The sequence below is a fragment of the Cupressus sempervirens genome, chromosome 4 (assembly GCF_028749045.1).
Source record: "Cupressus sempervirens isolate cs-2001-9-10 chromosome 4, ASM2874904v1, whole genome shotgun sequence".
Classification (NCBI taxonomy): Eukaryota; Viridiplantae; Streptophyta; class Pinopsida; order Cupressales; family Cupressaceae; genus Cupressus; species Cupressus sempervirens.
Window position 1 is genome coordinate 769,163,849 of NC_143121.1, and position 14,554 is coordinate 769,178,402.

Below are 14,554 nucleotides of genomic sequence, written 5' to 3' on the forward strand. Positions count from 1 at the left end.
GAGAGAGAAGCTTGAGAGAGAGAGAGTAGGGGATGGGAGAGAGAGTAGATGTTGGGTGAGGGAGGGGGGAGGGGTAGAGAGAGAGAGAGAGATACAGACAGAGAGAGAGAGAGAGATAGAGACAGAGATAGAGAAAGATAGAGAGAGGATAGGAGTGTGCATATGAGAGAGAGTAGGGGATGGGAGAGGAGAGAGAATAGGGGATGAGACAATGAGAAAGAGAGTAGGGGATGGGAGAGAGAGTGATAAAGAGAGAGAGTAGGTAGAAAGAGAGGGAGTGGGAGAGGGTGAGCAAGAGAGAAACAAGGATGGGAGTGTGTGAAAGAGAGTAGTAGATGGGAGAGGAGAGAGAGAGCCTAAGACAATAGCTTGAGATAAAGAGAGTAGGGGATGGGAGATAGAGAGAGTGAGAGAGATAGAGTAGGTGGTGGGAGAGGGAGTGGGAGAGGGAAATAGAGGGAGGGGGGATGGGAGTGTGTGTGTGAGAGAGCGAGAGAGTAGCGAGAGAGAGAGAGAGAGAGAGAGAGAGAGTAGCGAGAGAGAGAGAGAGAGAGAGTAGGGAATGGGAGAGTGTATATGTGGCGGGAGAGGGAGTGGGAGAGGGAGAGCAAAAATGAGAGAGGGGGGATGGGAGTGTGTGTGTGTGTGTGTGTGTGTGTGTGTGTGTGTGAGAGAGAGAGATCTAGTGGGTGAGAGAAGTCCAAGAGAGAGAGTAGGGGATGGAAGAGAGAGAGTGAGAGAGAGTAGGTGGTAGGAGAGGGAATGGGAGATGGAGAGAGAGAGAGAGAGTAGGTGGTGGGAGAGGGAGTGGGAGAGGGAGAGCTAGAGAGAGGGACGATGGGAGTGTGTGTGTGTGTGTGTGTGTGTGTGTGTGTGTGTGTGTGAGAGAGAGAGAGAGAGAGAGAGAGAGAGAGAGAGAGAGAGAGAGAGAGAGTAGGGGATGGGAGGGGAGAGAGAACAAGAGAGAGTAGCCCAAGAGAGAGAGAGGTATAGTAGGGGATGAGAGAGAGAGAGAGTAGATAGTGGGAGAGGGAGTGGGAGAGGGAGAGAGAGAGAGGGGATGGAAGTTTGTGTGTGTGTGTGAGAGAGAGAGAGGGAGAGAGGTAGAAAGAGAGAGAGGGGGGATGGAAGTTTGTATGAGAGAGAGAGAGAGAGAGAGAGAGTAGGGGATGGGAGAGAGTAAGAGAAAGGGGTGGGACCATGAGAGAGAGAGTAGGGGATGTGATAGAGAGAGTGAGAGAGAGTGTAGGTTGTGGGAGAGGGAATGTGAGAGGGAGAGTGAGAGAGAGAGAGAGAGAGTGAGAGAGGGAATAGGTGATGGGAGAGGAGAGAGAGAGGGAGAGAGAGAGTAGGGATAGAGAGAGTAGGGGATGGGAGAGAGAGTGAGAGAGAGAGTAGGCGGTGGGAGAGGGAGTGGGAGAGAGAGAGAGAGAGAGAGAGAGAGAGAGAGAGAGAGAGAATGGGATGGGAGTGTATGTGAGAGAGAGAGAGAGAGAGAATAGGGAATGGGAAAGAGAGAGTGGGGGTGGGAAAGAGGGAGAGAGAGAGTAGGGGATGGGATAGGATGGGATAGAGAGAGATAGTTTTTCACATAGTGTGTATGCACTATAGTGCACACACGCTTTAGGGGGCATACATGCTATAGTGTGTTTGCACTATATGAAAACACTAAAAAATGGTTACAACAAGAGTTTGGGTCCCTATTGATCCATTTTTAAATTATTTTTTGTGTGTTCTATTGTTTTGATAGAAAACATGGGTTTCATGCTATTGGAAGTTAACAAACACTATATTCAATCATTGGATACACTATTTGAAGCTAGCAAACACCAAATTCAATCATTGGATACCCTATTTGAAGGCTTTTTGAATATTCTTTCTATATAAAAGGTTAGTGTAATCCTTTTAAATATTCTTTGTTACTATATAGAGACAAATTTGAATATAATTTGATAAGTTATTTAATATATATTATGTACTGATTGAAATAATTGTAATTTTTATATGTATTTGAATGATTTGTAATTTACAAATTGTAAGTAATTTGGATGTTTGAATTATTTGACATATAGAAATCATCATCATTCCAAGGAAGAAACCAAAAACATAAACAACAGAAGAGAGGAAAAGAGATTTGGCAATTAAAAGAGATAAAATGAAACTACTACATGAGCAAAGAAAATTGCAAAGTAATAATGAAGAATTTTCTTTCCAAGAGGAACAAGAACCATTGATAGAAAGAAACAAAGAGGAAGAATTGGAAAGACAAAGCTAATGAATGAGACTACTACGCTCAAGAAGACAATTGAATTATGAAGGTACACCATCTTCCAATGTTGGAGTCATATCATCAACTCATGTTGAAGAGATGTTAATTTGTATATCCGATGATGTACACACTCCATCATGTCATGTGTAAGGAACAACATCAACATATTCCATCTTTTGCATTTTATTGCCAAGGTACATCATCTTGAGTTCAAGGTATGTAAAACACTCAATCTTATGTTGATGTTCAAAATGTTGAGGGAATAGAAGAGATTATAAGACCTTCTAGAATTTATCTTCGAAGACCAAAATATTTGATTAATATTGACACTAACATTTTGAAATCAATGCCTGATAAGATTAGAAAGTGCACTTGTCAAAGAAAAGCTAATCATATGTGGAGATTATTCTTTGAAAAATTAAATATTACAGGTTAATGCCAATTATTTATTGAAATGATAAGGAAATTAAAATTTAGGTCTATCATGAAGATTCTTGGGCTAAGAAAAATGGACAATTCAAATGAAAAAAATATTGTAAAGAATCTAATGAGTGCTTATAGTAAATGGGTTCTAAATCACACACCAAAGATAGTAATATCACAAGATGAGTACTTACATTGACAATAATAATTACCCAAATGAAGAAAGCTCGACTCATGAGAAAGGCAAGAAAAATATTGAAAATCAGTAGAGATACTCTAAGGAGAGCCATGCTAAGGCATTAGAGATTGGAAGATCTAAAAAAAATTGAGTTATGAACATTTAGCAGTAGACTACCATAAAAGGATAAAGAAATTAGTGAAGCTTTGAAATTATTGATCAAAGATTTTTTGACAAATAACACACATGTTTCACCTAATCAAAGAGATGTTGTATGGAGGATTGGTAGCCAAAATCATGAACCACGTGTGAAAAAATTTTTGGTCTCAACTCGGACACAATTTTTTGCAAAATTTATTGGTATCTATCCTCAAATTCAACTAAATCTCAAGATTTTTTGATATGGGTAAAACTTTTTTTGTGAAGATAAATCACACATGCACTGTAATATCCCAAAATTGGCTCATTTCCATGATACCAATTCTGGTCTATTTTTGATCAATCGTTAGACCTATCCTAATAGGCAATTCTTATTCTACTACTCACTACTTGACTTAATTGTCAAATGCAAAAAACCTAAATTTTCATTCATCATACTCTTTATTTAATTCCTAAAGTATTGACTCATATTAGTCACATTAAACCTAATGATTATGATTTAATTTAATTTAAAGTATTTACACTTTAATTCAATTAAATTATATCCTGAAGGTTAATGTACTAAGGAATTAAATTAATTTAATTTAATAAACATGCCTATTTTAATTAATTAAACAAAATTATTTAATTAAATGGAGAAGCTACTTCTAAATTAACTAAACAAAGTTATTTAATTAAATGGGAAGTTATTCCTAAATTAATTAAATGAAGTTATTTAATTAAATAAGAAAAGTGTCTCTAATTAATTAAATAGAATTATTTAATTAAATAGAAAAAGGTAATTATGAGAGCATATCTTGTTTTATTAAATTAAATATCTCTTCTAATCTTCTCTTCAATTCCAAAATGGAAACTCTGAGTGAACTATCTCTCAAAAAGGAACTAAATCAGTTAACTCCTAGGATACATATTGAATTTTCTAACCATTTTGATGTTTTTAAGAATATATATGTGTTTTTGCATTTTAAGTTTGTTTTTCAAGATTGTGACATGAATGAGCCACCTAGATTTTTAAGGGAATTCATATCCAATATTTTATGTGAAATAGGGGATGGCCAACAATTTTACAAGACATCATGCTTGGATGGTACATACTTATTTTGTAGTTCTTTGCAACTTTTATCAACTTCTGAACATATGGATAGTACACATGCAATTCGAAATGAAATAGCAGATTATGGAAAATATAAGACAGTGATATATGCTCTAAAAGATGTGAAATAGGGTAAAAGATGTGATTTAGTCATCGAAAAGATTTCAGTGGATGAGTTCATGAAGTTTTTTCATGAAAAGATTATTTACGAGTATGCAAGGCATACACATAGAGCTCGATGGTTGGATTGACAATTCATGTTGTGCAAGGATACATTTCCATTTGATACCATTGTTTTGGTTGTGGACTTCATAGAGAACTACACACTACAACCACAAAATGAGGTGTAAGAAAAGTATTATACCTCTCAACAATTTTCTATATTTGGTCACATAACATTTATGCATTCACCTACAAGTATAGAGGATGATAGGAAGATTTTGAGGGAGTACCATTTTTACATCAATGATGATCGATTACATTCTACAAAGTTTGCACATGGTTGTTTTCAACTATTTTCTAGATATTTGGCTAATAGGAGCATACCATATCACCAACACATTATTTGGTCAGACAATTACGAATCTCAATTCAAGAATGCACAGGTTGTCTAGAATTCAATATATGTAAAATTTTACAGAGACTAGTCATGGAAAGGGAGAGCACAATGGTGTGGGTGCATGCATCAAAAGAGCCCTAGCTTGTGAAGAACTAAAGTACAAAGATAGATCAATATTGATAGATGAAAAATCTATTATTCAGTGGTGTAATTCTATAATGGGTATAGGTAAGGTAGGTGAGTCTACGGTTTGTAGATTGTTTTGGTTGATAGATAATACTAACATTGCACCATATGAAGATATTTACACACTAACAAGATCAATTGAGTTGTACTCTTTTAGAAGCTCTGATGCAGGTTCATGATGAATCCACACATGAAAAATGACATGCTATTGTTCATCATGTGCAGAGGAAAATTGGGATGAGAGTGAGTCGACTGAATGGGTGGAAAAATGGGATACATGGGTTTTGGACCCAATTGACACCTATCGTCCCACACAAGCACTAGAAATGGTAGAGATGGATTCATCCATTGAGTTTGACTTCTTTTCTAATCTAGTGCAACCTGATAATATATAAACACACACACGTGTTGGCATTATGATACATTTTTGTCATTAGTTACAACACTTATTAGATTCTAAATGCTTACCGAGCTCTCACCGGACATTCCTTTGTAAGCCAAGCTTTACCTAGTTCTCAGTGTTTACCGAGTGATCGAGGTGAACAAAGAAGTCAGTGTTTATCAAGTGATCGAGGTAAACAAAGCAGCCAGTGTTTACCGAGTGTTCGAGGTAAAGAAAGGAATCAGTTTTGACCAAGTGAAGATGTACTTAGTATTGACCGAGAACTTCGTGATAACCGAGCTTCTGAGGTTATCAAGGAAATTAATTTTACCAAGCTCAGACGGTTATCAAGGAAACTAACTATCACCGAGTCATAAGGTTCTATCGAGTGTTTCCTTTGATCACCGAGCTACAGTTCAGATAGAAGTGTTCACCGAGTGACATCTCTTCTACCGAGTTTCCGGTGGTTACCGAGTTCAAAACTACTCAAAGTTTTTAGTATGGACCATGCCTTCACTTCTACCGAGTGCATGATGATGCCGAGTAACACAGTGGACGCTGAGTATCAGAAGGACACTGAGTCATTTCAGTGAACCCGAGTTTTTACCTTGGGCCGACTTTGTATAGAGATTTGCACTTGTTGTTTTGGCCGACCTTGCATGTATTGTTTATTTGGATGGTATATATATGCAATGTATTGTATCATTCAAATATAATGGTAATATTAATGGTAATGAATGAAAAATGTGAAAGTGTGAAAGAAATACATGCGTGCGAAAGTATGTGTGCTGAGTTGTGAAGGTATTCAGCAAGGTCAAGTTTTGGAGCAGAAAATTTTTATCTATCACATCAAGGTGAATCAGAGCATAGCAGATCTTATCAGCAATCAGTTGTAATTAGATCCACTGTTTCATTCTAACAGGTGAATCAGTTTTTGTAAATCCTTTAACAAGGTAGACTTAACAGTCTTTTGTAAATCTCCTAACAGAGTACATACTTTATTGTATGTTTGTAAATCCTCTAACAAGGTGGATCTAGAAATCCTTTGTGCTCCTAACAAGGCAGATCACCAGAAGTGGTCATTGTAAGCCTTAACCGGCCAACTTCATACTGCAGTAACGAAGCTTTGTGGGTTTCATCCCCACCCCAGTTTTACTTTCTATTGGAAGGTTTCTTTGTCACCAAATCTGTGTGTTCAAGTGTTGCAAATGATTTTGTTTCATGCTTACAGTAGGTTACTTGGATGAATGGTGAATATATCAGTATGCAGTTTTATTGTTTGAAATTTTAAAAGTTACTAATTCACCCCTCCCCTCTCAGTAACTTGTCATATCTTGAATATTTCCAACAATTGGTATCAGAGCAATAAGGTTCTCAAGATAAAAGTTTCACAGCTTGAGTAAAGATCAAGGACAATGGAGATATTCAGACTTGACAAAACTATTGAGAATGAAAAGCTAGATCTAAAAATGGCCATGGCTCAACTCAATGAAGAAAAAGAGCATCTTTCACAATCCTTGAAAAGAAGAAAAGAACTTGCAAGGAAAATGAATGACCATCAGTATGTTGAAGAAAAGATTGAAGATCTCTCACCATCAAGTAGTTCAGATGAAGCTGACAAAGCAATCAAAGAACTTTTAGAAAAGAATGGATCTATGTAGGAAGAAGTAAGAAAGCTCAAAAGGGAACAAGAAATCTAGTCCATCAGGCTATGTGAAATCTTGGAGCAAAGAAACAAGGCAGCTGAAGACTTAGAGGTAAGGAATAATCAATCCTCTCAGCTTGAAAATCTTGTAACTCAATTATCTAATGCAAATGAAGAAATTATGAATCTAAGATCTGAGAATGAGAATTTGAGAAATGACTTAATTACTGAAAGGCAAATCAATGCAAGCTTACAAAGTGATCTAATCTCTGAAAAACAAGTCAATGAGAGAATGGTAAAATCTCAAAAGGACATGGATCAATTGAATCTGCAAAATGAAGAAAACTTTCATAAACAAAATGGTAAAGCAGGCCTTGGATATAAGGAAGAAGGTGAATCCTCCAAACAGGGTACTCAAAAGAATCAAAAACCTACTTGCAGCCACTATGGTAAGTTAGGTCATACATCTAACAGATGTTGGAGCAATGGAAAAGGCAAATTTAATGGAAAGTGCTACAATTGCAATCAGCATGGACACAAAGCCAATGAATGCAAAGAGAAACCAAAATTTGAAGGTAAATGTCACAAATGCCAAAAGCAAGGTCATAAGGCATCACAATGCAAATCCAAATCATTTAATCCAGCTAAACAACTTGTCAAAGCAATATTTGGTTGGGACTACAACACTTGGTGCAGATGTCATTATTGTGGAGAATATGGTCATACTGGCATAAACTGTGCAAGGCATCACCTAATAAAAAGGGATACCACTGTAAGATGTTATACATGTACAGAACTTGGTCATATATCTAAAAACTGCATGAACATAAAGAAAGTCGAGGATGAGAAGAAAATCAAAGTAGACAATATTCGAAAGCAAATGAAGCAGCAATGGATTCCTAAGTCTACCGAGCCAGATAATTCAAGTGATGGAATGGTCACTCAAGAAGTGAGTGACTCTACCATTTCCAATTAAGACTCATCAGGATAAGACCAGGACTATATCTACAAAGCAATATCCTAAGTAGTCCTAGAATGAAAATATGATCAAATCAGTATTTCAAATACATCAGGATCATGGTCGGTACATGACCTTACCGAGCTCAGTCGAGTGCAATAAGGTTTCTTTCACCAAGTTGCACTTACCAAGCATGGTTAGTTCTTCTCTTACCAAGTTAAGGTTGGTTTAACCTATTTTCTTTTGGTCACCGAGTTGCGAAGTTTAAGCCGAGCTAGTGGATGACAGTCTGTCGATTGCAGCTACCTTCGTACTGAACATTAATGGTGAATTTTTTCATCAAAAGGGCAGATTTTGACCTCATTTTTTTTACCGTGAATTCAAGATTTACACACAAAAAAAAAGGGGCTTTCAAGCGAGTTCAAGCGATTTGAAGAGATTTTCCAACGAAGTATTCTTACGAAACCTTTTCACTCATCAAGCAGCAATGGCATCCGCAAGCACCAACAGCAGCAAGGCGAAGAAGGGTTCCGAAATGCTTGTGAAGGGAACGGAATGGAAGGCACCTACGTTCAAGCTCGTTCCTGCCATCACTGAATCACTCGATCCCAATGGAGCTCAATCACAGATTCCACCCAAGGTACTCCTCGTGAACGACATTTGCACTCATTTTAAGTGTGCTATTCAAGAAATAGGGACATTGGACATGGATAATGCCCTAGCAGAGTTATGTGTAAATGGTTCTCTCAAAATCGAGCACAAGCATTTGGAAACTAAAGGTTTGACTCACATCACGCATATGCCTAGAAACTTCCAAACCAAATGGATTAGGTATATCTTGATTCAAGTGCATAATGGTCAGTTGTGGTTGGAACAACCCGTTTTGATAACCAAGAAAATGATTCACAAAATCACGAGTCTCCTGATGCTCAGCAAAGCCAAAACCACCAAAACCCTAGGACGGGATGAGTTATAGAGGCAAACCCTAGCTGAGTGGGATGGTAGAGGTTTGAAGGTTAACACTGTAATAGATCCAGAACTAAGATTTGGCATACATATTATTGTATATAAGTTATATAGTTCCAGTAGGTTAAATAGTGTACTGTGTGAAGCTGTGGATTTGGCCCTGAAAATTGTAAAGAAGAATCTTGAGTTTGATTTGTCAGAAGTAATGTTGAAGCAGTTAAACAAGAACATGGACAGTATAAGGACATCGAAGAATAACCCTTGTAAATTTGGATCTCTGTTAATATGTTTACTATTTTATGTACAAAAATTCTTTCCATCAAAGGGAACTGTAGAATGGAGAAAAGATGTCCCAATTTTGTATCAGATTAAAGAGTTTATAGTAGAGATGGGAGAAAATTTTGATAGTATCATGGATAACTATTTTGAATACTTTAAGGAGAGGATGAATAACTGATTCAGAATTCCTCCTAGGCTTGTTGAAGAATATAAAGATGACGTATGTTTTATGGTTGACTATGACAAGGTGTACATACAGGCAGTTAGACTCCGAGTTGCATGGGTGAAACCTCTTCCATATGAGGTAAATATTGATGAAACAAGGGATATCATTGAAGCATTGGTAAATGAGCCAGTAGACCCAAGGCAATGGATTTTTGGTACTTATGATGAAGCAAAGGCCAGAATTGAACTGGAAATCAAAATTCCACAGGCCATCAGCAAAGGTAAGAGGAAAGTGGCCAAACTGAAAACTGCAATAGGTCCTCCTATGCTCACCGAGGGAAAAGGTGAAGATAAAGAAGGTGAAGATAAAGAAAGTGAAGAAGAAGAAGAAGAAGGAGAAGAAGAATCAGAAGAAGAGCAACTGGCAAAGAAGAAAGGCAAGGTAATCATTACCAAGCCCAAGAAGTAGCCTACTGCAGTATTTACTCGGAGGACAAGAAAAGGTATTCAGGAACCTGTATTGGTCAAGCCTGCACCTACATTCGAGCAAAGGCTCAAATCATTGGAAGAAGGAGCTGGCATCACAAATTTCAAGGCATTGAAATTTGAGACAAGGACTGATGCAGAGAAAATGCAGATTGAGGAACTGGTACTTAACAAAATGGGAAAATGGAAATACTCCCCGAATCAGATTGCTCCTCATATCTCTAAAGAACTACTGGAGAGAGTATAGTCAAGATGGTAGTTAGCCACCAAGACGGTAAAAGATATATATGAGCAATCCCTGAAGAATCTTCGGCCTAGTCTCACTGGAGCAGAGGTAAAATCTGAATTGAAAACCTATGAAGGTAAAATGATGATCAGCTTCCACACTTGTTTGATTTTGATCAAAGATATAGAGCATGTTGTAAATGATGCTACAAACATGTGGAAAAACATCTATCATCTACATAAGCCCAGTGTAGACCCAGTAGAAATAAAGGATGATGACAGTAGCAGCAGCAGTGATGAATCAGATAGCGCTCCATCCATCACAGTTACACTAGGAGAGTTGCATGCAATAATGGAAGAGAAAGAGGAAGAAGACAAAGAGGAAGAAGCTGAAGAGGAAGATAAGGAGGATGATCCGGTAAAAATTGCAGCAGCAGTTATTGCATCCCTTCCTCACTCCCCAGCTAAACCTGTGACATCATCAAGGTTGGAGTCAGCTTCAGCAGGTTCATCTACACCAGATTTACCATCTACACCTACCATATCTCAGCTCCAGGTATCATCAGTGGAAGTGACTCCCTCTTCATCTACCGAGCTGCACCCCTCTTCATCTACCGAGTTGGCCTCCTCGACTCCATCATCATTAGTTGGTATTGCTGTGAGTTCTCCAATTTTGACTACTCCAATTTGTTCTACAATTTTTTCGCCATCTACTTTAGGCACAGTAAGCTTAGATACTATATTACCGAGTGTATCACCATTTTTGGCCAGTACTCAAATTTTTGACCCTGTACATACTCCTATTGGCACTCAACCCTCAAGCATCCCAGTTTTTACTGCTAGTCCTTCTGTCTCTACTGTTGTGTCTATTCCAAAGGTCAAACCAGTCATCTCAGAAGTCAAACAAAAGTAACCATTAAGACTTATGATCACTGGAAAGGAAATTCCTGAAGACATTGACTTGGACATAGAGATAGTAATTCCAAAGATTGACTTTGATAATGCTACCATTGAAGAAATGAGGTATGTTAGTCAACTTATTGAGAAAAAGGCTACTCAGATGCAGTTAAGATCGGAAAGGGAGAAGGAATATAGGATAATTGAGGATGCCCAGAACATAATTACTCAGGTTATAGGTGTTGATGTTGATACTTCTCAACACATTTTGATTCAATTGGAAGAGGCAGTTAATAAATTCAATGAAGATGCCTCCGGACAAGAAAAGCTGATTGAGCGTGCAGCAAAGAAATTTGATAATAAGGTGTTGGGACACATTGCCCAGAACATTGCAATAAATCAGGTTGCATTAACCTCAGTTTTGGCAGATATGGAAAATTCTTTTAATAATGTAACATCTCTTTTTGCTAAGCTTTGTGATGTTACTGAGTACACTAAGGGAATAATAGAGAAACTAAATAAAATTGATGAGGATCTGAAGGTGAGCACACAGAACTTGAAGCTTGACCCCAGTTCAAGCTCATCTCATCACCTCAGGATCAAATTTTTGTCAGAGAAGCAGGCAGAGCTGTCGAGAGAAGAGGCAAGGATCCGATCTACATTGTTAGATATCCAAAACATGATCCTTCCCATCATGGATTCAATGCAGAAGCACATTGCACATTCAAAGACATTAATCCATGATAATAACTTCTCCATTACAGACCATGTGATTGAACTTTCGACTGAAGTTCAAGTAGCTCTTTCCACCTACAAAATTTTGCAAGAGAATTGGGATAAGACTCTCTAGCTTATTCTTTAGGTACATTCAGAGTTCATCTCTCATTTTGGTGTTTCTATATAAGTATATATATTCTTTTATTCTTTGGCATTATTGTCAAAAAGAGGAAGATTATTGTTGGATATGTATACTATGGGTGAATAAGTGTTTTCGGAGAAATTGTAAAAAGGAAGAGATATACAGCTCATGTAAATACTGTATGTACATTCTATGGGGGAGTTGTATATAATGAAGCTATGTATATTCAGAATCAGTCATCAGCATGTTAGATAAATTTTGTCTCATAAGTGTTTTTGTCACTAATGCCAAAGGGGGAGATTGTTGGCATTATGATACATTTTTGTCATTAGTTACAACACTTATTGGATTCTGAATGCTTACCGAGCTCTCACCGGACATTCCTTTGTAAGCCAAGCTTTACCTAGTTCTCAGTGTTTATCGAGTGATTGAGGTGAACAAAGAAGTCAGTGTTTATCGAGTGATTGAGGTGAACAAAGTAGCCAGTGTTTACCGAGTGTTCGAGGTAAAGAAAGGAATCAATTTTGACCGAGTGAAGATGTACTTAGTATTGACCGAGAGCTTCGTGATAACCGAGCTCCTAAGGTTATCAAGGAAATTAATTTTACTGAGCTCAGACGGTTATCAAGGAAACTAACTATCACTGAGTTACAAGGTTCTATCGAGTGTTTCCTTTGATCACCGAGCTACAGTTCAGATAGAAGTGTTCACCGAGTGACATCTCTTCTACCGAGTCTCTAGTGGTTACCGAGTTCAGAACTACTCGAAGTGTTTCATATGGACCGTGCCTTCACTTCTACCGAGTGCATGACGATGTCGAGTAATGCAGTGGATGTCGAGTATCAGAAGGACACCGAGTCAGTTCAGTAAACCCGAGTTTTTACCTTGGGCCGACTTTGTATAGAGATTTGCACTTGTTTTGGCCGACCTTGCATGTATTGTTTATTTGGATGGTATATATATGCAATGTATTGTATCATTCAAATATAATGGTAATAGTAATGGTAATGAATGAAAAATGTGAAAGTGTGAAAGAAATACATGCGTGCGAAAGTATGTGTTCTGAGTTGTGAAGGTATTCAGCAAGGTCAAGTTTTGGAGCAGAAAAGTTTTATCTATCACATTAAGGTGAATCAGAGCATAGCGGATCTTATCAGCAATCAGTTGTAATCAGATCCACTATTTCATTCTAACAAGTGAATCAGTTTTTGTAAATCCTTTAACAAGGTAGACTTAACAGTCTTTTGTAAATCTCCTAACAGAGTACATACTTTATTGTATGTTTGTAAATCCTCTAACAAGGTGGATCTAGCAATCCTTTGTGCTCCTAACAGGGCAGATCACCAGAAGTGGTCATTGTAAGCCTTAACCGGCCAACTTCATACTGCAGTAACGAAGCTTTGTGGGTTTCATCCCCACCTCAATTTTACTTTCTATTAGAAGGTTTCTGGGTCACCAAATCTGTGTGTTCAAGTGTTGCAAATGATTTTGTTTCATGCTTATAGTAGGTTACTTGGATGAATGGTGAATATATCAGTATGTAGTTTTATTGTTTGAAATTTTAAAAGTTACTGATTCACCCCTCCCCTCTTAGTAACTTGTCATATCTTGAATATTTCCAACAACACGCGCGCGTGCGCACGCACACGCGCGCACCCGCACACACACACACACACACACACACACACACACACACACACACCTTTATAATTTCAATATGTAACTTTACAACTTTTACCTAAGTATTTTCTGAACTAATGACCACATTTTGTATATTTATCACTACAAGCCATGTTTTTGCTATTATTGCACCTGAAGACAATGAAGAAGGGATAGATTATTATTTGTATCATTGTGTCCAAGCTGAATAAAAATTGGATCAGTTGGTTATAGATGGTGATGGTGTAGAGTACCATATCGATGTGGTGGTTGTAACCAACACATGGCTTAGAAGATTTCTATGAAGAACCCTAGCTTGTGGTTATTGAGGATTGGAAAATAGAGAGAAAGATTCTTCATTATTGGAACATTGTTTTCACATAAAATGTTCACTTGATAAAAAATGGTGAAAAACCAGATAATAAGACTCTTTGTAAAGTTCATGAGTCAAACCATGAGGCAATAATTGAGAGTTTAAAATGTAGAGGAGATCTAGTTGGTTCATTAGATTGAATAGAGAGAGAGGGAGAGACAGGAATAGAGTGGTGCAAGGGCATCTTGAATCATAGGGCCCTCAAATTTTCTTTTTTGTTGTGTTATGCTCCAAGTGAGCCTTGTAAGTAGAATAAGGGTCATTGGAACTAGGTGTGGTAGTTAGGGTATTGGATGTCATTTAATGTCATTAGAAGAGTCACTATTTTGGCCAAAAAATTAAGGCATACCTTGCCATAGGGAAATGAGTAATCTAAGGGATGAGTCATTAGCTTAGGGAATGGTCCTTGGCATGGAATTGCCAAGGGATAGCCTAAATAACAAGTTAGAAGTGTTAAGAAGAGCAAGCGAGAAAAATTGTAAAAGTTGCTATATTGCAATTTTGCAAGAAATTGGGGATTTTCCTTTTAACAATTGAAGGAGGCTAATGCAAACCATAAGGATGAAGGGGAAAGACCTACGAGGAGATATAAATATTTTCCAAACCTTAAAATGAGAGAAGTTAATATCATTGCATATGGTCAGGATGGTATAGCATGATATTTGAAGGCAAAATTACTGAGTTTCTAAGTTTTAAGGCATTTTTGACATTGTTTTTGTAGGTTGTACTAGTTTCCATGGTAGATTGGATTTTTTAGAACAATTTTTTTAGGAAGGTTGGTTCAATTGTCTTT